This window comes from Ochotona princeps, chromosome 2 (genome assembly GCF_030435755.1).
Source record: "Ochotona princeps isolate mOchPri1 chromosome 2, mOchPri1.hap1, whole genome shotgun sequence".
NCBI lineage: Eukaryota > Metazoa > Chordata > Mammalia > Lagomorpha > Ochotonidae > Ochotona > Ochotona princeps.
Genome location: NC_080833.1, coordinates 29,113,718 through 29,138,083, shown reverse-complemented (window position 1 = coordinate 29,138,083; position 24,366 = coordinate 29,113,718). Strand labels below are relative to the sequence as shown.

General features: G+C 47.5%; 1 pseudogene; it reads left to right on the top strand.

Moving 5' to 3' along the window:
- The first annotated feature begins 17,397 nt into the window (after positions 1-17,397).
- Positions 17,398-18,291, top strand: LOC101535788 (lathosterol oxidase-like; annotated as a pseudogene).
- Positions 18,292-24,366: the final 6,075 nt, after the last annotated feature.

Genomic DNA, 24,366 nt, shown 5'->3' with positions numbered 1-24,366 from the left:
ATCAGGCCTGGTGGCACAAGCTGGTATTAAGTGTATTCAATGTCTGGCAGGTGCACAGGACTCCGCAGGGCAGGGGCCAGTGCCAGTCCTCTGGAGTGCTCATCGCCCTTTGGTCTGCTCTGGATAGACCCCTCTAGGAAGGAGGTGAGATGACCACCTGCTCCTGATCCAAGGCCCCACCCACCATAGTCTGGTTATCATCCAAGCCTTAAGATGCAGAAAACGGCTCTTCCTGGAGAGTTTCTGGATAGAAACCTCCTATTCTGTTTGACTCCACTGAATACTGACATCCTTGCTGTGGGCTCTGGACTGAAATCCTGGCCATGAAAAGTCCTGGCTGTGAGCTTTTGGGAACCCATTTGCTATTGCTCTCTTGTCTTCTATAACATGCAGTGAATTGGCACAGAGTAAGTGCTAATTGAAAAAAAAAATCACTCTAGGGCAGGTGTTTGGGGTAGCAATTAAAACACTTGAAATGCCTACATCTCAAATTAGAGTTCCTGGGTTGAAGTTCATGTCTCCTCTGGATGCTTCCAGCTTTCTGCTAAAGCACACCCTGGGAGGCAAAGATGATGGCTCAAATAGCTGGGTCCTTCCACCCACAAGGGAAGCCTGGATTGGATTCCAAGCTCCTGGCTCATGCCTAGCTCAGACTTGGCTGTGACAGACAATTGGGGAGGGGCGATTTCTCCCTCCTACCACTCCGTCAATCTACCATTCAATAGATACAAAAATAAGTTACTCTAATTGTTTGTATCCATTGCCCATCATCCTGATCAGCAGCGTCAGCATGGCCATGGTGCAGCAGGTGAGTATGCAATGACTGCCATCATGCCATTGGTACCTGATGAATCTGTGTTGGTTTTATGAGGAAGGGATGAGTGTCAATGGGAAAAAGACACTGGGTTTCCCATAACCACCACCAGCCAAAGGTGGCAATACCATCAAATGTCATTACTGTTACTGTGTCAACTCGGTATTTCTGATACCACAAAGCAAACTACCCCACACTAACAACTTAACACTTGACCATGTGGCTTGTGCGACTGCCATTTGTGCAGGGCTGAGTGGGGACAGCTTGTCTGGGCTGTGTGCAGCATCCACTGAACACTTGGCACAGCTCCATTTGGAACCAGACTGAGTTTCTTAATCTGTACATGGTCAGCTTGGGTGTCCTCACACTGACAAGGCAGCCTCGGTACAATCAGACTTCTCCCACATAGTTGACATTCCCCAAGAGTCCAACCTAACTGTGGCTTCCATGGCTCAGGAAAGCTGAGAATGGGGCTAGACACAGCATCACATCGACATGTTCTGCTGGCTGTAGCAGGTCACAGAGTCAGCCCGAAATCAAGGGACGTGAAAACCAGGTGGTTCATTACAAATGCAACATTAACCGCATGAGGGTCTTTGGTATCACTACTGTTTTATTTCTTCCATCATCATTTTCATTTAGAGTCTTTACTTCTGTGCTTCCCATTTATTACACATGAATCTTTTGTGTCAAATGTTTCCAAATCAGATGTTTTTGTTTTTGGTATTAGGCAAGACAGCCTTGAGAGTGTAAGAGTGTTCTGTGGCCTTCCCTCTTGATGCTCTCCTGGGTTTCCAGGCCTTGAGCGTCCTTCCTGCCTCTGTTTCTCTCACTGTGAGCATTTCTCCCTGTCTCTAGGAGTGGGAGAAGAGTGAGGAGGGGAGGGAATTTGGGGAGCGAGAAGGGAGACCCCAGTGACTAATCGGTGTCATAAAACAATAATAATAATAATAATAATAAATATGAATGTAAGCACCACCACTAGAACTCAACAGAGAAGCTGTTTGCAAGAGAGAAATTGATATGTTTGCTCTTTAAATCCTATATTATTTTCCCCTTGCCTAGGGGGTGTTTGAAAGCTGTCTGCACCTTGAAGAGATCCTCTGTGACCCTCATGCAGTCTACTTGTGATCTGGTGCCCAAGGACAGCTGAAGGTCATTTCCAAGTGAAGGTCATTTCCAGCCCTGCCCAGCCTGCACCCACCTCTGCCAGCCAAATGCAAGGCAGCAATGGTGCCAACAGGGAAACGGAGGCAGAAGATGCTGGGAGAGGAGCCTGGGAATGAGAGGACTTGGCCAGAGTTGTGAGGCCAAGGCCGGGGTCCCCTACTTAATGGACCTTTAGTTTACTCCACACCTGAATTTCCAAGCATGAAGCACAGGCTTGCACCAATCTTTGAAGAAGCAGCTTGCTAAACAAAGTCTTGGGGATGCCCTACCCCAGCTTGCACAACTGCAGGAATGGGTACTTCACTACCTCATGAAGCAACTGGTTTTCACTGGATACCTACTGGGAAGGTGTGGAGGTATTCATCATTTCCCAACCTACTGTGTTCCCTCCAGTCCAGTGCCATGTAAGGAGAATCAGACAAGGTCTACTACCTGCAGTCCACCACATGGATGTCTTTCGTGAATTTTCACATTATCCTGGGGCTCACTGTGCATCCCTGGTTGGAGCTGTACTGGGCAAAATAGACCCAAGGGGATGAGGACACAGACCCAGCTACAGCCTGCACACCTGCCCTCAAAGTCAAGTCCACCGGCACAGGTGAACGTGCACAGCTACACACCCACACAGTAAGCATATCTACACACCTAAAGCACACACAATGAGAAGGCACAACTACATTGGCAAACCCATCCACACGCAGGAAGCATCAACACATGTAGACAAATATACACGCTCGTGTCTGTGTGCATGCCTGCACATAGAAGACCCACATGAAGCCACACCTGAATGCTCATGTACGTGTGTATATACACAGAAAGCAGGTGTACATGGATCAATCCTATCTGGTTCAATTCTTGGTCTCGTCACTCTAGCTTGACCTTGAACGAGTGACCCTAAGCAAGTTATTTGCCGTCTCGGTTTCTACATCTACTGAATGGAGGCCAACAACAGTCTCCAGCTTGCAGGATTTTCCTGAAGATAAAGTCTTTGGAATATACAAAGCCTAAGAATCATGCTTTGCACATGGTAGACTGCAGGGCTATCACAGTTGACTGCTATAGGAGTGGAGCTAAGGCAAGGCAAGAGAACATAGGATTTAGGGCAAGAAGACTCTAGTTCCTGACCTTGTCATCTGGCCAGGGTTCTGGGCTCAAACTCCATTGCTTTGTGCCTCAGTTTCCTCACTTGTGAATGAGGACACACTGCCCTGCCCTAGCTGCCTGCTGAGGGCTCAGGTGGCAAGCAGCTCCTTAGGAGCAGAATGTAGGTGTAGGGAAGTTCACAAAGCCATCTCCATGGAAATTCTCTATGGAAGAGTCACCTGGTGGAGAACCACAGGATCCAAAGGCACTACTTGGGGCCTGGTGTTGGCTTCAGGGTGGCTGCCACCCACGGGCTGCCTCCCAGCATCCCTTGTCCACCCAGCCCAGAGCCCTAGTGCTTTCAGTGTCAGAGTCACAGTCGTCACTTGTGGCAGGTGTCGATGGCTGGTGGGATAGCGGAGATTTGCTTGGAGGGAAAAGCTCAGTGGTTCTCACTGCACTGGGAAGCCTAGAAGCTGTAGTTGGTAGGGCCCTTGCTGCTGGGTTTCCTGGTCTGTGCAGGTGCCTTCTCTTCTCAGGAGAGTCCTTCTCTTTCCCCCGAGTGGGACTTTCAGGAGGACCATGGGAAATGGGGAGGAGACCTCCCATGCCTACTTGGCTAATGGGGCCTGCTGCACCTGGTGGCCCACTGGGAGTGTCAGACCATCGATCCGCTGCAGTGGAACATCTCTGATGTCCCTAAAGGAGCCCCCACGCCCTTCTTTGGGCCTCCAGTGTGCTCTGTGAGTGTCTCCTTCCCACTGATCTACAGCATCTCCCCTCGTTCTTTCTGATCCTATCATGCTGGATTTCTTGCTGCTGCTGCTCCTGTTGGAGGTTTCGTCCCTGCAGGCCCTTCTGCCTGGAGCACTCTGTGTTCAGATGTGCACGGCTGACTAGCCTCCCCCACCTGACCCCCCGTCCAGACTCAGCTCAATCAAGCTCCCTGCAAGGGTCCTGTCCTGGCGCATCTCTTCCCACTTCATCCCACAGCCATACGTTATTTTTTTTTTAAATGTCGTTAATTTCTTTGAGAGGCAGACAGACAGGCAGACAGCTTTAGTGAGCTCTCATCTGATCTGCAGGTTAATTCTCCCAGATACTCGCAAAGGCTGGGACTGATGAAGTAGGGAGTTGGGAGTGGGGTTCCCACCAGGATGGCAGGAAAGAATTTCCCCACAAGGTACTGACATCAACCACATAGAGGTCTAAGCTTGTGCACGCTCAGGACACAGCATAAGGGTAACGACAGGTAAGCAAACGAGAGCGAGGAGCCTCAGTCATCAGCTGCTGCGTTGCAGGGTGTGCATTGTCAGGAAGCTCGAACTGGGAGTGGAGCCAATACCCAAACGCACACTCCGACATGGCACACAGGTGTCTTAATAGCGTGTAATAATAAGTGGTCCTACCCCTTTCCCGGTATGTGATCTCTTTAAGTTTCTGCAGTCATCATTTATGCAAATGGAGTTTTAAAAATGTGTTTATTTGTCCACCTGTTCGGTGCTCCTCCTAACCATAAAGCAGCCTTTTAAAACCAGCAGGATTAGCCAATTGAGCCATCCTGCTGGACCCATGGTTTTTCCTTTCCAGATAATTGAGAGCAGACTCCAGGTCCTCACTGTCATGATGCTGCTCTCACTTTTCCCAAATCCAACATGATTTTTGAGTAAGCTAAGGACAGTCTGGTGCCCCTGCCTAATTTCTCCTCTGCCTCAGCTGGCAGTCAGCTGGCAGATCCATAACACGTGCCAGTGTCTTCACAATGCCGTTGGTGGCATCAGGATCTAGGCATGTCTCAGGCTCTAGTGTACAGGCGGCTTTCCGTGCCCTTGGGAAGGTGAACGGATTGGGAGCCTCTGGTGGCCCTGGAGAAGCTGAGCTGCCGACACTGGAGGAGCAGTAAGTGCCTGCTGGGATTTGCAGGTTGTTGGTCATGCAGCGTCATCACAGTGACAGCTGACTGATAGGAGCTGAGTGACAGCCTTGTGTGGGCGAGACAGCTCTTGGCCAAACGTCTCTGACCCAGGACCTAGAGGGCCACTTCGGGTGGGGTGACCCTGATAACACTGGCCATGCTGGGCGCCCGTGGCTTGTCTGTCCTTGTGCTCATCACCTTTAACATGATCTGAGCACTGTCCCTGCTCCAAATGATTGGCTGATCGAACAAGTGAGTAGCAGGACCGCATCTTGACCTACACATTTAGCCAAACAAAAAGTGTTACATTTTTTTTTCTAAGAAACAAAATGTATTTCTGTTTTTAAGAAAATCAGATGAATTTATAATTGGAACCCTTTCCTAAGTGTGTGACCATGCCAAGCTCTATAAGAGAAGCCCTTCTTTTTTTTCCTCCTTCTCATTTTATGTTCCACCTTCAAAGATGTAGCCTGACCCGCTAGAAGAAATAAGAAAATCAGATCACGGGCCCAGCATGGTAGCCTAGTGGCTGAAGATCCTGCTTTGCATGCACTGGAATCCCATTTGGGTGCCAGTCCTAATCCTAAGCCAGCCCCGCTTCCTTTCCAGCTCCCTGCGTGTGGCCTGGGAAAGCAGTCAAGGATGACCCAAAGCCTTGGGACCCTGCACCCATGTGGGAGACCCGGAAGAAGCTCCTGGCTCCTGGCTTCAGATCGGCTCAGCTCCAGCTACTGTGGCTACTTGAGCAGTAAATCAGCAGATGGAAAATCTTGCTCTCTGTATCTCCTCTCTGTATATTTGACTTTCCAATAAAAATAAAAATAAACCTTAAAAAAAAAAAAGAAAAAAACAAAATCAGATCAGGATGATCTGAGTTCAGATCCTGGATCTGTCCTCCCCTGTCATGTGAGTTAAGGTAATCCACCCATTTGCACCTCAGTCTTCTCATCTGTAAATGGGACTTAACAGTTCTCTCCTCCTGGGAGGTTGTGAGGTTCAGGAGCATGACTCCAGGCTCCAGGGTGGTCAGATTTTGCTCTAGGGAAGGGGCAGGAAACAACTGCCCCTTTTGGACGTCTGAGATGTCAATCAAGCCACATCACCCGATGACAGTAGAGAGAGAAACCCGTGGAGCCCTCGCCAGTTGGACCCATTTCTGCTTTGCTCTCTCGCTAGACCTGCAACTTTCCTGGCTCCTCCGCCTGTCCACCTCCCATTGTCTCGAGGCACATCTCACAATCAGTACCTTCATTTTCTTCTGTGTTGGTCTTATTTTTTATAAGATAAATTACAACAAAGCAGGGCCTATAACTCCCCCTCCCGCCCTGGTTGGGAAGTCACAGGAGACCTTTTGTTTTTTCTTTTTGTAACAAATCTGTACCTGTCACTCAGCAGGGCTTGAAGACTGTCCTTGGATAGGGAAGCAGTTCCCCACAGACAATACTGAGGATTAGAAACATGTATGTTTTGGGCCCTGCACAATGACTCCACATGCTAACCTTTCCTTTCATGTGTGCGAAACCACATGGACACAAGTTTGTGTCTTGGCCGCTCTACTTCCCTTCCAGCTTCCTGCTTATGGCCTGGGAAAGCAATAGAGTTGGTCCAAAGCCTTGGGATCCTGGCATTCACATGGGAGACCTGGAAGAAACTCCTGGCTCCTGACTTCAGTTTGGCCTCAGCTCCAGCCATTGTAGCCATGTGGGGAGTAAACCAGTGAATTGAAGACTATAAATCTGATCTGCATTTCAGTAAAAAAAAATTTCTAAAAATTAAAAATAATGCATATATATATATATAATGTGTGTGTTTCAAGAGGCAGTAAGAAATGAAGCGAAAGCCAACTAAAAAGCAAAGATTCTCAGTTGAAAGGGTTCATATGCTTCTAATACACTGAGGACTCTGACAATGCAGCTAGACAAACACTAACACTTCAATTACAAAATGAGAAAACAACATAATTCGCAGAAAATGAACTTGAAATAGTCAATAAACATGTGAAAAGATGTTCCATTGTACTAGTAATTAAAGAAATAGAAATTAAGACAAAATAGCATCTTTGTCTACCCAATCAGCAGAGATTTCAGAAGCGGTGATGCCCAGGATTTGCAAGGATGAAGCAGAACAGCACTCTCCTATTGTTGGTCATTTAAAGTGGGAGCTCTCTTCTGCACTGTGCAAACTCCAATTACAAGCTGGGACCAGCACAATGGCATATCCGGCTAACCTTCCACCTGTAATAGAGGCATTCCATATGAGTATCAGTTTGTGTCCAGGCTGTTCTATTTCCAATCCAGTTCCTTGCTTACACCTTAGGAAAGTGGCAGAAGATGGTTCAAGTCCTTAGTCCCCTACACCCACATGGGAGACTGAGAGGAAGCTCCTGGCTTTGAATCAGCTCAGTTCTGGCCATTGCAGTCATTTGGGAAGTAAACCAGTAGATGGAAGACTTCTCTTTCTGTCTCTCCTTTTCTCTGTGTAAAAATCTGCCTTTCTAATAAAAATAAAATAAATCTTTTTGAAAATACAAGGTGATATTCTCTGTTTTAAGAAGGACACAACTGGGGCAAGATTTGTGGCACAAATGCAATGCATTGCATATCAGAGCAGACGGTACTGAGTCACAACTCTGCTTACAATCCAACTCTCTGCTTGCACCTGTGAGGCAGAAAATGATGACCCAAGTACTTGGGTCCCTGTAATCCACTTGGAAGACTTGGATGGAATTCCTAGCTCCTGGCTCCAGCCTGGGCTGGTGTTGCCAACTGGGGAATAAACCAGTAGATGGAAGACCTCTCTCTCTCTCTCTCTCTCTCTCTCTCTCTCTCTGTCTCTCTCTCCCTGTCTGTCACTCTGCCTTTCAAATAAATCAGTAAAAAGGAGACAGTCGTAGTATTTCACAGTGAGTGTTTGGGTACACATCTATGATGCAACATTCCGCAGTCATGAATAACTGTGTTCTCCAAGAATCTTTAATGACATGGGATAATACTCTGTACTATTAAATGAGAAAAACAGGATACAGAACTGTATGTCGCTAGGCTGCAAATCTTGGTTATGTAAATAGATAAATCAGCTGCAGAAGGGAGACCAATGAGGCAGAGCTGAACACAGTAGAGAGACTGTATGTTTGAAAAGTTCCTACAATTATTTCCTGTCCGATACAGAAGAAAAGGAAAATTGGAAGCCTTTGTCCCACCCATGTTCCCCCACACCTCAACCCTCCCCACCCTAATTAGTGGTCCTCAGAGGTGTGTATCCTTGTCAACTATGTAAACAACATCAAAAATTAATTTTTTTAAATAGAAGAATTTGTGGGGCCCAGCATGATAGCCTAGTGGCTAAAGTCTTCACCTTGCACATGCCAGGATCTCATTATGGGCACTGGTTCTCATCCTGGCAGCCCTGCTTTCCATCCAGCTTCCTGCTTGTGGTCTGGGAAAGCAATAGAGGTTGGTCCAAAGCCTTGGGACCCTACACCTGCATGGGAGATCCGGAAGAAGCTCCTGGCTCCTGGCTTTGGATTGGCTCAGCTCCAGTCATTGTAGCCACTTGGGGAGTTAATCATCAGTGGACAAAAGATCTTCCTCTCTGTATCTCCTTCTCTCTGTATATCTATCTTTCCAGTAAAAAAATAGATAGATAGATAGATAGATAGATGATAGATAGATAGATAGATAATAGATAAAAAGAAGAGTTCTTGCAGACTCCAGTGCCCCCTAGCCTCTTGTGTCGAAGACAGAGGTTGCCTGGGGAAATGGCTCCCATCTCACATGTCACACATGTGCAATAGCCATCATGTTCCTGGGGTACTACTAAGTATCAATGAAATTCCCATGTGTGAGTGAACTGCTCCGTTACGATTGTCAACACTGGAAGAAAAGATCAATTTGTGTGGTCTTAGGGCACGTTAAGAAAGATATCTCAGTATTAAAGGATTTCTTTCTTTCTTTCTTGTCTTCGGAAAAAGGGAAGGAGAGCTGTGTGGAAAAGGCCCGATTCATTCTCTGGGGGATGACTGGCTGGCTACCCCACGTCAGGTGGGCAGCAGGCACATTGAAGTGGGAGAAACAGCCAGGCTAAATAAATAAATCAATATTCAAGAAAAGAAATTTGCGATTTTGATGCACCAGGGACAGTTTCTTGAGGCAATCCTGGGTGCCTGAACTTCCAGAACTTCCCGTCAAAGCCCAAGCATCAACATTTCCCATTCCTCTCTCTGGCTTGAGTGAGACAGATAGCAAACAAATGCCACGGGGCTTCAAAAAGGTTAATACACTTGGGCACAAAATGTTGAAATCTATGTGGTTTTTAAATCACGCACATTTTCCATGAGCTTTCTGAAGACCCCTCCTAACATTCACTCATTTTGAGCATCCACTCAACGGATCTCGACAGGTGTCTGCCTCCGCATAACTACCACAACCATCAAGCCACAGGACACTTGGCATGCCCTTGTTCCCTTGAGCAGTCAACCCCTGCCCGCCTCAGCCCACAGCAGCCCGCGGCCTGCATTGCGCCCCTGGTGCTGCACAGCGCTCACTCTTGCGTCTGGCTGCTCTTGCTCAGCTGCTGCATGTGTTCTGAGATCCACCCAAGTGATGCGTGCTGCTCTTTATTCGTATTTCTGAGCCATGCCCCTTGGCAGGTGCTTTTTCATTCGTCTGCCAATGGACACTTGCAGCTTTCTGGTTTGAGATCCCTAGGAATAATGTTGTGAACATTCTTGTACACTTATCACGGGCATCCACATTTGTAACTCTAGGGCAAAAAAAATAAAAAACAAAAAACTCTACGAGTGACATGGTGGGCAGTGAGCTGAGTTTGAGTGTGTACTTGCATTTATTAGGAGCTGCTGGTCTTGAATAGTGGTCGGGCCAGTTTCCATGATCACCAGTGGCATGCACATGTCCTGGTTGCCCTGCGTCCTCTCCAGGACTTGGCATGTAGCTCCTTCTCGTGGCTCCTCCCTGGGACCTGCATAGTCTTGGCATGTGTCTTGGTAACAGCATGATCTTAGGCCATTCGACCTCCTGTGTTTTGGCTTCTTTGTCTGTAAAAGAGAACTAGCAATAGTTCCCACCTCCTGATGCTTATGAGGGTTACCTGTAGTGATGCAGGTGTGGCACCTACGCAGCACTGGGCATGTGGCAAGTGCCCACCATAACAGGGCTGGGTCTTAGCTCTTGGCAGAGGAAGTGCTCTGTTAGCTTCCAGTCATAGGCTCCCTGATCTGTCACCTCTCACCCAGGCTGCTGGAGATCACTCACTCCCTTGGGGAGGGTTCCGGCTCTCCTGTCCCCTGCGCTCCAACCTCCAAGAGGAGGCTCACCGGTCGCTCACCATCCTAGTGCTCTGTGTTGGAGCTCCCCTTTCAGCCCATGCACCTCTTGAAGGCATTCACAGTCATAGATGGAAGAACTTGTCCATTATCCCCTGTGGCTCTGCCAGAGTGGGTTTTCAGGGGGAGTACCTGCTCCCTCCAGGGCAACTTGGGCATCTATGATGGCAGGGAGCCACTACCCAGGCAAGCCTGGAAGGAGTGAGTCCTCTGGGCACCCACTGGCTGCTCCACTGCACAGCCGTGACCATCCCACCTCCCAGCTCTGCATTCCTGCTTCCTCAAGGAAATCGTGAATATTTATCATGTATTAGGTGAAAGAAGAAGTGGAACCAGAGAAAATTGTGTTACTGCATATGAAATTTTCCTGAAAAAGTTTCCACTCTTCCTCAAGTTGAGAAATAGTTTTGATTGGAAATAGAAAGCATCTCTGTGATTTATTATCTCAGAGACAGGGATAGGAAACGCTGTTCCTTGGGCTTCGGGTGGAGGCCCCTAGGGTGGTGGTGGGTGTAACAGGGCACCCAGGATTGTCTGAAGAAATTGTCTCTGGTGCATGAAAATTGCAAATTTTTTTTTCCTTGCCTGGCTGTCTGCTCCACTGAAACGTCCCTGTAGCTAACAGGGAGGAGGAAACAGAGAGCCTGGTGGAAACAGGGCCCCTGGCAGCAGGTGGGATGTTTTCCCCCAGATAGACACTTGACTGCAGCAGTAATTGCTCTGTGTTGATTTGGTCTAGGCTAGAAGGAATCTCACAAGCCCCAGACTCCAACTCCCTTTGTGTTGATTTCCGATGCTTTTCCTGGGCCGCTGCTGGCTTGGAGACTTAGGGTCACTGTGGGAGTCACTCTCCAGAAACACACACATCTGCACACACCTGGACAGGGTTTGCAGAGTCCTTAAGTTCAACCCACTTCCCAGTTATGTGCTCCCTAGCATGATATTGGAAAGACACCAGCACAAAATCAGAAGAGACCCTGCGAAGGAAGTGCTCATCAGTGAGTTGTGTCAGGGAGCTTGGCCTGGGGCCTGGCATGTGGACAGTGTTCTCCAGGTAAGCTCGTGGTGTCCTGATGACCATGTTCACGGCTGTGATTTCCATCCTGCCTTAAGTCATATGTCGAAATACCAGCAGGGACGGGACTTCAACCTTGGTCATTCTATACCAGGCAATGGTGGATGGAGGGGAGGCTGTCCCTTCTGATTCCTGTTGCAGATGGCTCTCCCCTCTCCTTGCTCATAAAGACAGGTTTCCCAGGGTCCAGTGCAATAGTTCAATTGGTTAATTCTCCACCTGCAAATGCCTGGATCCCACATGGCCTCTAGTTTGCATCCTGGCAGCTTCACTTCCCATCCAGCTCCCTGCCTGTAGCCTGGGAAAGCAGTGAAGGATGGCCCAAAGCCTTGGGACCCTGCACCTGCGTGGGAGACCCGGAAGAGGCTGCTGGTTCCCAGCTACGGATTGGCTCAGCTGCAGCTGCTACAGTCATTAGGGGAATGAGCCAGAGAATGGAAGATGTCTCTCTCTGTCTCTCCTCTCTGTAAATCTACCTTTCCAGTAAAAATAAATATTTGTAAACAAAATACAGGGCTCCTGCAGCCACTCAAAGCTGTCCATCTTTCCTGAGCTACACTGCTGTCTTTCCCTGACTGAAGCCAATATTTGCCTCCCTGTCCCAGCCCTCAGTTGTCCTACAAGGGCCATGCATGTTAGGTTTTAAACAGACTCATGTTTTCTTCCTGCGATTTCCTCCATCTACCTTCTGAAGACCAGTGGAGACTGGAATCAGACAGGGGCATACTGACATTTTGTTGTTGAAAAAAGAACAAGAATGCATTCTAGCATGGTTCTGGGAATGGTGGAACTCTGAGCCAAACTGTATGCAAGGTTAGTTCTGTTTAGAAGCTCTAGATGAGACTTTGTTCTGGCCCTTTTCTAGCCCACAGTGACGGCCAGATTTCCTTGCTTTGTCACGGAGGACAGAGTCATGCTGGTAGTAAGTCCACCCTAGGACCTCATGTTAACTCAATTTCTTCTGTAAAGACTGGTTCCAAATAAGGCTGCTGTATGAGGTGCAAGGGTTTAGGACTTGAACGTTTCCTCTTTTGGCAAGGTAACTAAACCATAGCACTGCCCTTGGCCTGCTAGGGCATGGTGGGAGCGTGGGTACCAGGTCTGGAGAGAGGAGCTGAGAGCACTGTGGATGCGCAATGCCAGTTGCCGCCTCTGCTTTCACATAGCTTTCTCCTCCGAGGATCTCTCCTCCCATCTTTTAATACTGAATTTATTTGATTGTTTTATGATGTTCACATAGCTAAGAAGGATGCATGCCCATATGGACCACCAGTTAGGGTGGGGTCTCCTCCCCTGTGACGGGCTCAAGGCTCACCAGAACAGTGCAAGATGATCTAATATCTGGATTCTTCATGACGTCTGTGAACTGTTACTCTTACCCAAGTAACAGTGGTTACTGGTAGACAGAGGCTCCTGGTAGACAGGTCTGTTTTGAGAGTGGAGGGGGCCTCTACAGAGAATCTCCTCAACTCTGTGACTGACCCTAATGGTAAAGTCTGGTGCTTCCATACCATGGGGTGAATGGGACCCACAGTCACATTTGATTTGACCTGACAACATTTAAAGGGAAATTCGAATTAGTTACGATTATTTAGCAACTGGAAAACCACGTTACATCATGGTATAGTAAGTAAGGCTGTTGCCTGTGGCAACAGTATCCTTTAGGGGCGCTAGTTCAAGTTCAAGCTGCTCTACTTCTGATCCAGCTCCCTGCTAGTGTGCCTGGAAGGAAAGCAAAGGATTGTCTCTGCACCCACGTGGGGAACCTGAAAAACGCTCCTTGCTCTGTGCTTCAGGCTGGTCCAGCTCCCACCATTATAGCTATTTGGGGAGTGGACCAGCAGATGAGAGCTCTCTCTCTCTCTCTCTCTCTCTCTCTCTCTCTTTCCTTGTTTTCCAAATAAATAAGCAAATCTTTTTAAGATTTATTTTTATTGCAAAGTCAGATATACAGAGAGGAGGAGAGACAGAAAGGAAGATCTTCCGTCCGATGATTCACTCCCCAAGTGACCACAACGGCCGGTGCTGCACCGATCTGAAGCCAGGAGCCAGGAACCTCCTTCAGGTCTCCCACGTGGGTCCCAAGGCTTTGGGCTGTCCTCAACTGCTTTCCCAGGTCACAAGCAGTGAGCTGGATAGGAAGCGGGGCTGCCAGGATTAGAACCAGCACCCATATGGGATCCTGGCGTGTTCAAGGTGAAGACTTTGGTTGCCAAGCCACCGCTCCAGGCCCGGCAAATCTTTTCTTAAACAAATAGATGACTAAAACTTGATTTTTAAAATGAATGGATTGCATTGATTTATGTCTTTGTATGTTTTCTTAATGATGCATAATACTCTTCAATTATATGAACATGTTATAATGATTAGTTCTCCCAATGGGTATTCAGATGGTTCCTTGGGTTGGAGAATGCCCTTAATGGTTTAGATCATTCTAGGGTGCATGTGTGTGAGAGAGAGGCAGTTCAAAACGCCTGCACTACCCAGGGAATATAAATTCAGTCCTACATGAGTCACTTGGATTTTGAATTCTTATAGATGACTTAAATTTATTTCCACATGTGGCCCAAGCAATTTAGTATATCAATGAGTTGATGAAAAAGTTTCTCTGTATCCTTCCCCTCCCCCAGGCTTGTTTATTTTTATTGAAAAGACAGACTTTACAGAAAGAAAGGGAGACAAAGAGAAATGTCTTCCATCCACTAGTTCATTCCCTAAGTGGCCTTGATGGCCAGAGCTAAGCTGATCTAAAGCCAAGAACTTACTCCAGGTCCCCCGCAAGGGTGCAGGGTCCTGAGGCTACTGTATATTCTGTAAGGCAGCTAGTAATGGTTCAACTACTTGGGTCCCTGTCATCTGCATGGGTGACCTAGACTGATATCTAGGCCCCTAGTTTCAGCCTGACCAAGTCCTGGAAGTTGTGGACATTTGGGGACTGAATCAGCAGATGGGAAACACACACACTCTCTCTCTCTCTCTCTCTCTCATTCTGGCTTTCAAACAAATAAATATAAAAATAAATAAATATTGTAAAAGAGATAAAGAGAGGACTCCAACACCATAACCTAGTGGTTAAGACACACACACATCCCACCTCAAAGTGCCTGGATTTGGGGCTAGCACTGTGATCTAGTGAATACAGCTGCCACCTGCAATGTCAGCATCCCATATGAGCAGTGGTTTGTGTCCTGGCTGCTTCACTTCCAATCCAGCTCTGCTAATGGCCCAGGAAAAGCAGCAGAGGATGGCCCAACTGCTTGGGCCCCTATGCCCACATGGGGGACCTGGCAGAAGCTCCTGACTCCTAGATGATGGCTTTGTCTGGCCCAGCCTCAGCCATTGTAGACATCTGGGCAGTGGGAGTGAAGCAGCAGATGGAAGCTCTCTCTCTGCCTCTCCCTCTCGATAACTCCGACTCCCAAGTAAATAAATAAATCGTGGGAGACCTGGCCCTGCCCAGTCTTGGCCACTGCAAGCATTTGCAAAGTAAACCAGGGAGTGGGAGCACTGCCTCTGTCTTCCCTCATCTGTGCATCTTGAATAAATAATGATTGTAAAATGTTTTTCTAGTCCCAGGGCCAAGATCACCAGGTCCAGTTCCCAGAGAGCCTCTGTCTTGTGCTAGCTGCATTGAGGTTCCCCATAACTCCTGTGGACTGCAGTTCTTTCTTTCCACATTGACTATACTGTAACTTTGTAATCTTGAGGCTGTATTATTTATTTAGTTGTTTGAAAGTCAGAGAGAGAGAGAGAGAGAGAGAGAGAGAGAGAGAGAGATCGTCTCTCTGCTGGTTCATTCCCCAGATAGCTGCAATGCCCAGTAGTCATGAGGTCTTTCTCAGCCTCCTACTTGAGTGGCAAGGACCCAAGCACATAAGTTATCTCATGACGCTTTTCCAGGTCGTTGGTAGGCAGTTGGGTTGAGTGGAGCAACCAGGACTTGAATCAGTGCCTACATGGGATTCTGGAGTTGCAGGTGGCAGGTGGCTTTACCTGCTACAACACAGCGCTAGCCCCTTGGTGCTTTATTTCTCTTGGCATTATTAAGTGGGAGGTGGGAGGTGGGAACCCCTTTTACATCAACTCTGTGGACCATGTTGTCAGAAGTTCAGGATTCATGAGGGTTCCCTGGAACCTCCTTGCTTGTTCATCTGCCCCACTAGTCACATCTTTTCATGTCGCATGCTGGTCCCTGGCCTGCTGGCTGCCTCTGCTTGGTCAACCCAGCACACCTTCATCCATGACCCCAGGGTGTGGGGCAGAAGCTGCCCATCCCCACTCTGCAAGTAAGACTGACACAAAGACTTTACACTCATCTCCAGGTTGGTGCCAGCCTACTGGGCAGTGTAGACAGTCACTGATTTCCAAGGTCATGGAGTTCTGTTGCCAATCAGTCCATCCAAGAACAGCCTGCTCTGAGCATCCACAGCCTCTGTGCTATGGGTGTCTTGGGGTCATCAAAGGTGCTGGGAGAAGGAAGAACAAATCCTGATCGAAGTTGGGAAATCAAGTACCCTGGGGATTTGTTCTTCAGGAGTTCTTTTCCTGTGGGTAGAGGGAAGCAGGTTTGAGGTGTCCACTAGAGATCTCTGAGAGCTCCAATGTGGAGGATTGGTTCCTGTGGGGCTCTTTCCAATGGTAAAAGATTGTTTGGAACAAGATTCAGGGTAATCCCCTTTAGTAAAACAGAAGTTGTGGGTGCTGGAAAGAGTTCACCAAGCCAGGACTCAAGACAGCGCCCCAGGGCGAGACTGCAGCTGGGTGAGAGCTCTCTCTGCACACAGACCAAGGCCAAACTCAAAGTGGCACAAACACCTTCATCTTCTACCCACTGGTGGGAGAGGTAGGTGGAGCCCCTGGTGCCCAGCCAGGCAGAACCCCAGGGACTACTAGTGGGTGGAATTGAGGCACAATGTGTGAGTAATGGGTGTGGTTCTCTGCCCAATGCCATAGAAAGTCAGACCCAAGAAACCATGGGTTCAAACCTATCTGTGATCCAGAGCCCTCCCACTGAAACTGCCATCATATAATTTTACGCCTTTCTCTTCCACGTTGGGGAAAACTCTTGAAATTGGAACAAAGAGGCATGTCAAACATAGCAATTGCTAGGATTTTGTACTCATTCTGTAACCATAACTTGGCTGGGGTTTGTTTACAACTTTTATTGGTACCCCATGTCTGTGACTCAGGTGTTTCAGTGACTGTGGAGTGTGTGTTAGCAGCTTGAGATTTCTGGATGGATGGTGGGGATTCAGAAAGGGTGACGTGTGTGTGTGTGTGTGTGTGTGTGTGTGTGTGTGTGTGTGAGGGTTAAGGACCAGTGAGAGGCATTATCTCAGTGTCTTGATCAGTGAGACCAAATCTCTGTTCTGACATTAGCCTGCCTTCACGAGTGGCAGTGGGAGGTGGGAACCCCTTTTACCCCTTTATTGATGGTGGTATCTTGCTGGTCTCCCCACACCCTGCCCTCATACCATATGCAGCAGCGGGCACATGAGGGGTGAGTCATCACTCAGCCAGCAGGTGCTCCTTTTGCTGATACTGACCATTACTTAGAAGCTGGTAGGTGAGAGGGCCATCTCTGAGATTCTGTCATGTCATGGTCTCCCATGGAGGGGACGTGTTTTGATTTGGGTGACTCTAGTACTTGAGGAATGGACAGAGATGGTGATTGGGAAGCCAACTGGAGATGCTGAGCTAGGAAGACGTTTTGTCTGCATGAATGTGCTGTGAAAAAGGGACATTTTAGAAGACAGAAAGCATTCTAGAACAATCGCCCCGCACACAAAAAGTATTTTAAGAGCAAGTTAAGTGCTATTTGTTCATGGCATCATACCTAAACCCAGGAGTCCATCTATAACTTCCTCTATGGTTGTCCACAAGAAGTGTTGGGATTTGGGCCCAGCACTGCCGCTCAGTGCCCTAGCTTCACCTTGCCCACTCCAGCCCAAGTAGCCAGTGGTGTATGGAATGGAGGAACACCCTCTCCAGGGACAGCGATGGACCTGGTTCTCAGCACTGAAGATTACCACTTTTTTACACCATATGTCCACCCAGCCACGAGGCCCGAGGATGACATCTTGTGGCAATTAGCCTCCCGATCATAACAAACCTCAGTGCTTACATCTTGTATTTCTTATGTGCAACCCTGAGGTATGATTTTTTATTTGATCATGCATTAATGAAGTATCTGCAGTTTTTGAAGAATCAAGTCTATCAGGAGATTAAATTACTGTCCAGTCATTGCCATGGATAAGTATTCCCACTGTGTCGTTGTTCCTGCTGGAGCTGAGAGGTTAAGCAAGCTGTATGATGACAGAGGGGAGTTTTTAAATGGCTGGTTTCAACTCATTTTCAGTGTTATATCCTTCCTGTTTTTCAATGACATGCTTATCTACTGGATTCACAGAGATCTTCATCACAGGCTGGTATATAAGCACACACATAAGCCTCATCATATCTGGAAGAGTCCCACTCCCTTCGCAAGTCATGCTTTTCACCCTGTGGATGGCTTCAGCCAGAGTCCACCTTAGCATCTATACCCTTTTGTCTTTCCATTGCACAAGGTGGTTTCTTTAGGCTTATACGTCTTGGTTAACATCTGGACGATTTCCATTCACGATGGTGATTTCCGTGTCCCCAAAGTGTTAACACCATTTATTAATGGCTCTGCTCACCACACAGACCACCACATGTACCTTGACTACAACTATGGACAGTATTTCACTTTGTGGGATAGAATTGGAGGTTCATTCAAAGACCCTCCCTGCTTTAAGGGGAAGGGACCGCTTAACTGTGTGAGCAAGATGATCGAAGACAAGTGCAACGACCATGCAGAAAACGAGCCTGAGAGTGAAAAAATAGCCAATAGAGAGTTCACAAAGACTGAGTAGATTATCATCCAGTTAGTCTTAGATGTTTTTAATAAGGAAAAGTACAGCCAACAGACATAGCAACTGAACGGTATCATTTGAACATGAGCAGTGTTCATTGATGGTACGCTCAGGGAAGATGCTATGGGCCCCAGGATTCTGATCTCTCATTTAACAGGCCCCATGTTGGTCCCAGGCATGACCCATCTCCCCAGCCAGCAGAGCTGCCCTTTGTATAGCCTCCGCAACAATTTTAAACTAGCCGAGAATAAGCTGTTGAGGGGATCGGCTGTGTTTTTTTGCCTTAATTCTCCCATATTCATTGAGAAACTCTTTGTACTGAATAATACCAAGACTAAGCACCATAACCAAGAAATAGTAATGTCAAGAGGTTCTTCATTTCAGAAATGGCTAATTCTTCAGTAATGGTATGATAATAATGATTTGTTCAGCTGGAAACATCTATGTGAAAAGCAAGTTCTACCACATTATTGGCTTTGTAAATGAACTAAATAAAGCAGGTACATAGTAAGATTGTCAATCTTCCCGTGTATACGCTCAATCTCTAGGGAATATTATCAAGTATTCCAATTTACTGATGAATAAGTAAACTGGATTTTTAAAAATACCATAATTTAATCCAGATCTGAAATTATTAAACTAAAGATTTTGCTGGTTACTGTTTGCAAACATTATTTAATAAATGTAACAAATGTGTGAATCTGAGTGGTTTCAGGAAATTTGATACCCAAATAATATACTTAGCACAACTGATTTTTTAAAAATTAAATGGATGCACTGCACTTTTGGTATGTTTTGAAGTTGTAAACTTGTGCTGTTTTATGAAAGGGAATAATTGCCAAATAGATATCCCTGTCACTGAAAATTTCTTTTGAAGTCTTACTCCTCCCTTACTTTTCTCCACCTCATCAACAAAAAAAGTTAATAAATACTTTTATAAAGAAATGTGTGTTCAGGGGAATCCCCTAAAAAACTTTGAGGCATTCCCAGTCCAGGCTCCTACATGTACTACTAGTAAACACAGTGCCCGCCACCGTCCATCACTCCGATCAGCTGGTGGTTTTACCCCCTGGGTTGGTTCTATTCTGAGCCCCGACCTCCATTGGAACCAATGAGTATTGCAGCTCTCCCCGGCTCTGCCCATCACACTCTCGTCCCTCACCTAAACTAGTGGGAGGTGTGCTGGTCGGGTGTTGCATTCCCTACTGGCACAGGCCATTTCACCTTAACCAAGAAAAGATGGAAAATGGAGTAGATCAATCAACCACCTCAGCTATATGCTTCCAGCGGAAAACTGGACAAGGGGAAACCCTAAGATGGACTATGTCAATCAGTGGACTCTGCACCAGCCTCATCATACCTGGACTGTTGCTGATGATATGTTGGAGCTTCTAACTGATCGAGGTGACGCTCTGCTGGCTCTACCTTCAAACCTGAGAGGGCCTCCCTAAGAGGCTGTTGAACTTGAACTGGACAAGTGGGATGCTGGACTCTGTATGGTGTGAGCTTTTAATTAGGGAATCCCAACGGAACCTGAGCTGTGGTTATGCATCAAGGTGAAGGAATTCACCATGGGGGAAGGGTTTGGGGTGAAGGAGGTGGGGGGAATCCCAGTACCTATGAAATTGTGTCATGTAATACAGTGTAATTAATGAATAAATGAATATATATAAAAAAAATAAAATAAAGAAATGTGTGTTGTGCAACTGATAGGGAACTATCATATCTTGGATTAACAAAGAGCTCCAGAAACTCAAAGACCGCAAAATGAACCTGTGAAGAAATGGGCAAAGGTAATGGACATTTTTCAAAAGAACAAATTCAAAATGACTGATAGACAATAGACGTGAAAAAGTGCTCAAGCTTCCTAGCATCAGGGAAATACAAATAAAAAGCACATTTAGGTTCCATATAACTCCAGTGAGATTAGCCTATATTCAGAACTGTATTAACCACACTTACTGGCATGGATGTGGGGAGAAAGGTACCCTTTTTTACCGTTGGCGGGCATGTTGGCCAGTAAAACCACTATGGAAGTTAGTATAGACAGTACTGAGAGAACTGAAACTTGATCTGCCGCACGACCAAGCTATCTCACTCCTGGGAATGTATCCAAAGGAAATTAAACCTGCACATGAGGAAGCGATCTATAATCCTATATGTACAGCAATTCAGTCTACAAAAGGGAAGACATGAAAACAACCCAAACGCCCACCAAAGGAGAAATGGATAAAGAAACGGTGGTACATCTACTTTATGGAATACTACCCAGCTATTAAAAAGAATGACATTCTGCCATTTAGAACAAAATGGTCCCAGCCAGAGACCATTATGCATAGTGAAATAAACCAGTCCCAAAAGGACAAACATATGTTCTGTCTGATATAGGGCAACCTTCATTCCGAATACAAGGTCAATAGTTATACAGGTAAACCTGTATATACATATATTTATTTAGAGTATCTATAAAATGGAGGCAAGTATACCATGAATCAGATATGTTGCAGTATGCATCTCTACTTCTGAACAAAAGATGAACTTTCAATGAAACTGTTACATATATCTTGACAATAGATTGCTGGACTTTATACCATTTTCTATACCTACAATATAAGGATACACTTAAATAACAGAATGATGGACTTGTGATGTTGCTGAGGAAATAAACTGTTGTTATAATACAGGGCAAAACAGCATGGGGAGGGCTGGAGAGGATGGAAAGGGAAATCCCTGAGCCTAAGGAACTGTATTGTGAAAAATAAAGAATTAAACAAGAAGAAATGTTGGGATTCAGAATGCGTGCCTATTAGAGCATGCTAAACAAACCAAGAGTGGTCTATACAGCATGTTGTGAATTTGGGATGCTTTGAACAGCGTGGCAGAAACGTGGGCTGCATGAGGGCAGGACTCGCCAGGTGGCAAGGACACCACTGCAACCTGCAGGGTCTCAGCCACCTGCCAGCAGCTGCTGGGGAGGAAACTCTGACACGTGCCACGGGATTGAGGGCACATCACCTGATCAGAAGGGCTCTGTGGAGCAGGGATGTCCATAAGATGATGGGTCCCCCAGAGGAGCTGCTTTGTCCTCCACACTACTCTTTCCTGACAAAATAAGAATCATCAAGCTTCTAAGTGCAGTAGAGCCTCCTGACAGCAAGGGGGCAGCCAAGAGCAACTCCAGGGCATAGAGGGCAGTTAGGAATTGCTGGTGCAAGGAAGCAGCCCTAGGATGCTGGGAAGCTGGCATTCAAGACACAGGGGCCCAAGGAGAAAGCCCCATAAATATTTGGAAACAACAAGATTGTTTTTTGCCTCACGCTGATGCCACCTTGGCAGGATTGGGCCAGGAGGATCCTGAGGAAGCAGATCTGCAGATTCGTCCAGTAGAGGCAAGGGTGACTCCTGGAACCCCAAAGTAGAGAGAACTGCCTAATCTCTAAGGTTGGTCATGTCTGTAGGGCCTTTCTGTCTACGGCCATACCACCCTGAACGCGCCCGATCTCGTCTGTAGGGCCTTTCTTCTGTCCTTCCTCAGAGATTCCGGCTCAGTGGTTCTCAACCAGGGCTAATTCTCATCCTCCCGTTCCCCACTACCAACTCCCTGGGGATGGCTGGCAGCGTCTGGAGACTCTTGTATTGTTACAATGCGTGTGAAGGCTGCTGCTCGCGCCTCCCAGGCAGAGACCAGCCATCCTACCCAGGTCAGCCTCCCTCAACCAAGAATGGTCACCTGTCAATGTCAGCCGTGTGCAGCCATAGAGACCCTTCCTGACCAAGGATGATCTTGCTGTGTCTGTGTTCTCAGTGGTAAATTCCAGGCTTCAGACTGTTTTTGCTGTTCGCTTAGCCAACATCACTCCCCAGCCCTCCCTAGGAGGCCAGAAGTCCTGGGTACTGTTGTCGAATTGACAAGAAAAAAAAAAAAAAAAGACAAAGAACACAGTGTACGTCGTTTTCTGAGATTTCTGCATCGGGGAAAACAAAATGTAAATTAAATGTTCAATCCATTATTCCACCACACCTTCAACCTGCCAAGCTTTGAGGTGCCCAAGGACTTCTAACTCCACGATTTTAGTTGCATTTTTTTCCCCCCTTTTCAGCTTCGTGCTTCAGTGCGGGGACAGAAGTTGAACGTGTGGGCGGGGATGAGATCACTCCCAGAGCATTCTCAGCGGAGTGGGAAGAGCAGAGGAACGAGCACAGAACCCTGCAGAATGGAAACATGCGATGAGGGGCAATGGAGTGGGCAGGGCGAGAATGCAACTCACTGAGGGAGGAAGAGAAGCGGCGGCGAGAGGTGGGAGGACAACTGAATTAAAACCCTACGCTCGCTTCCAAAAGCACTGACCGCGTGCCAGGCATTGTGCTCAAGTCCAAAGATGCTGCTGTGCTGGGAGCCAGCGCTTCAGGAAGACAAGGGCTTCATTCACTCATTCATTCATTCCTTGGTCCATTCACTCATCGGCGGCTAATGGTGCTGGAAAGAGCACCTGTCGGCAACGATCAAAGCAGGTCCCTCCGCACACAGCTTGGACCCTGGCAGGGAAGACACACAAACGAAAGGTGAGGTCGTGGCACCGGAGAGACAAGTTGGGGTGAGGACTGGAGAGAAATGGAGACACCTCCCTGGGGACCACGGAAAACAGTCCTGGGAGATGGATGGGTGCAAAACCTCACTCCCAACCACCCAGTGCAGAGCACATAGTAGGCTCACCAGATGTTGGACAAACAGACCCGTTTCTGGGTCAGAGCCCCAAAATAGCCCCAGCTCTCCTTCCCTAGTGACTGGCTGCCGCTGCGTGGATGTCTTTGTGCTTTTTTTTTTCCTGAGAAGCTTTGCGATGTGTAGGAAAGAAAAAGGGCTGGAGCCCTAGATTTGGAGAGGAAAACGAGGTATTTATTATTCCTTGAGTATAAGAAAAGGCACAGGCCCCGGAAAGGAATAATCAAAGTTGACAGCTCAGAGGAGATGACAGGGAACGGTTTGGAGGAGTCCGCTTTGGTCACGAATGCTAAGAGAATTGGTGCCGAACCCGGGAGTTAACTGGGAGAGATTTTGCCTCAAAAACATGTCTAATTTCATTTTTTAAAGCCTTCTAGTAGAGGTGAAGCGGGCTTGTATCTGTGGATTATAACACCCCAGGAGGGCTCTGTAACAGACGTGAAAATAAATGAGTTATGACAGTCACTTCCCGAAGTCTGCAATGTGAGTTCTCACTGGAGATCCACTGGCCATCGGAGCTGCAGCAGGAGGAGCTGTAAATGCCTATCTGGGGGCGCATGGTGAGGCCTGGATTCAGTGGCTGTGGGGAAATGTGCATGGCGCAGCCCCGTCCTCCAGCCATGACTAGGGCGAGACCTGCTGCTTCAGGGCTTGCCGGAAGTGGAGGGAGTAGAATGCCACACTGAGGAGACACAGCAGTCACACCAAATCTGGAGCCAGCAGCCTTGTGTGTTAGGCCTGTGTCTATCCTCTGTGTGTGACCACAGGCTGTGCACTTGCCCCCTCGGAGCTTCCACACCACCATAGGATCAGCCCGTCTTCCTGTGAGTCCCAGACGTGATCGGCTCTTGTTTTACCTGTCCGGCACCCATCCTCATTCGTGCAGCAACTGCAGCTCCATATCCTTCAAGCAGCCCCATGAATGTGGTTTGCCAGAAATCACAGGAGCCAGTCCCAGCCCTGCTCCGGGTCCCAGGACAGCTTGGCTTCCCGTTTGCACAGAGGTGTGCTTCTTCAGCCTCAGCTCCCCAGCACCCGAGCCTCCCCAGACCTTCCGTTGAACATGTTCTGAGCCTACACTAGCAATCCCTGGGTCTCCTGCCTGCAGCCCACATATCCTAACATTATGGGCCTGGAGAGCCCTGAAATCCAGGGAGGCTAATCCCACTGCAGAGCGTTGTTGCAGAGTTTGGACGAAGCAAGGATTGTGAGGCCCAGGGAACAGGAGGGGCTGCATCCAGGGCCAGGTAGGCTGCACGCCCACTTCTTCCTCAGCTCAATGACTAGCCTTTGATGATGGATTCTCTGGCTCTCCTACATTTCTTTTTCTCTTTTTTTCTTGTTTTTTTTTT